The sequence below is a fragment of the Acinonyx jubatus genome, chromosome E1, assembly GCF_027475565.1.
Source record: "Acinonyx jubatus isolate Ajub_Pintada_27869175 chromosome E1, VMU_Ajub_asm_v1.0, whole genome shotgun sequence".
NCBI classification, from domain to species: domain Eukaryota; kingdom Metazoa; phylum Chordata; class Mammalia; order Carnivora; family Felidae; genus Acinonyx; species Acinonyx jubatus.
Window position 1 is genome coordinate 53,090,754 of NC_069397.1, and position 1,399 is coordinate 53,092,152.

The 1,399-nt window shown below is 52.8% G+C and overlaps 1 non-coding gene across 1 annotated transcript; it reads left to right on the top strand.

Annotated features, from left to right (window-relative positions):
• The first annotated feature begins 499 nt into the window (after positions 1-499).
• Positions 500-605, top strand: LOC113596106 (U6 spliceosomal RNA). The gene has a single exon (XR_003416814.1). It is a non-coding gene; the product is annotated as a U6 spliceosomal RNA (small nuclear RNA).
• The last annotated feature ends 794 nt before the right edge of the window (positions 606-1,399 follow it).

The window sequence follows — 1,399 nt, forward strand, 5'->3', positions numbered from 1 at the left end:
GGCCCTGATGCGCCAACGATCTATAAGCCATTAACCAGGCAGTATTAGACCTCCCAGCTCGGCCTCTTCTGTGGGAGCACACGCAGAGAAGGAGGGAAGGAGAGAGAGGGGAGGGTTGCCCGGACGGCAACTGCTGGGCCCATTAGGGCTGCAAAATCATGCAGCACCTGCCCAGCCAGGTCCTACTCTAGACCTGAGTGTAAGACAGGGACCCAGCCCAGCGCGGAGAGGCCACAGCTGGCCGATGGCGGGGGCGGGGGGGGGGGGGGGTGGCGGGCGGTCAGGACAGCAGTTCAGACTTAGAGAGCCACCGATCTCACTTCTGCTCTTTCTGCTATGTCTTCTAGAAGGTGCACTGCCAGAGTGGGCTGCACCTGTCCTCAGGCAGTAGGCCTTTGACCCCTCACTCCGAGTCCGAAAGCTCCCCCAGAGCCCACGCCCTGGGGCGTCCCATCCTGAATGCCAGATCCCCCCTTTCCTATAAGAAGAGGTGGCTGGTGTGCTCGCTTCGACAGCACATATACTAACATTGGAACAACATGGAGAAGATTTGGTGGCCCCTGCACAAGGGTGACACACAAATTCGTGAAGCTTCCATGTTTTTAAGCAAAACTAATATAAAAGCAGGGAAGGGGACAAAAACATAAGAGACTCTTAAATATGGAGAACAAACAGAAGGTTGCTGGGGGGGTGGGGAAGGGGGGAGGGGCTGAATGAATAAGGGGCATTAAGGAATCTACTCCTGAAATCGTTGCTGCACTATATGCTAACTAACTTGGATGTAAATTAAAACAATAAATTAAGGGAAACCAATTTGACAATAAACTTCATATATTGAAAAAAATAAAAAAATAAAAACAATAAATTAAGTAAAAATTTAAAAAAATAGACGGCTGGTGGTGGTAGTAAGGGCTAACAACTGTTTGCGCTCCCCAAGAACCAGGTGCTAGCCTCAGCCCATCTCACACACACACACACACACACACACACACAGCCCCTCTGTCACCACCGCAACCCCAAGAGACAGCTGCTGTTCTCAGCCCCGCCGCTCAGGTGGGAGAGCAGAGGCACAGAGCTGTTAAGAAGCCTTCCCAGGTCACACAGCTGGAAGGCAGCATGCGGATTTTAACCAGACCCCTTGGCCACCGGACCTGTGCCCTTCTTGGTGGCTCTGTTGACTGCCTGTCAAAGTGGCTGGGAGGCCACCATCAAAACACACTGGAGACAGCCCAACTTAAGGTTGGCGAAAGAGTCGTGCGTCCCAGGTGGCTGCCACTGAACTGGTAGGACTGACCCCCCCACCCCGGCCCGAAAAGCGAGGGAGAGCAGTTTACCTAAACAGTCCTGGCTCAGGCCAGAGAGACCAAAAATTGCATCTTCTATTCCTTCTAGAAACAGG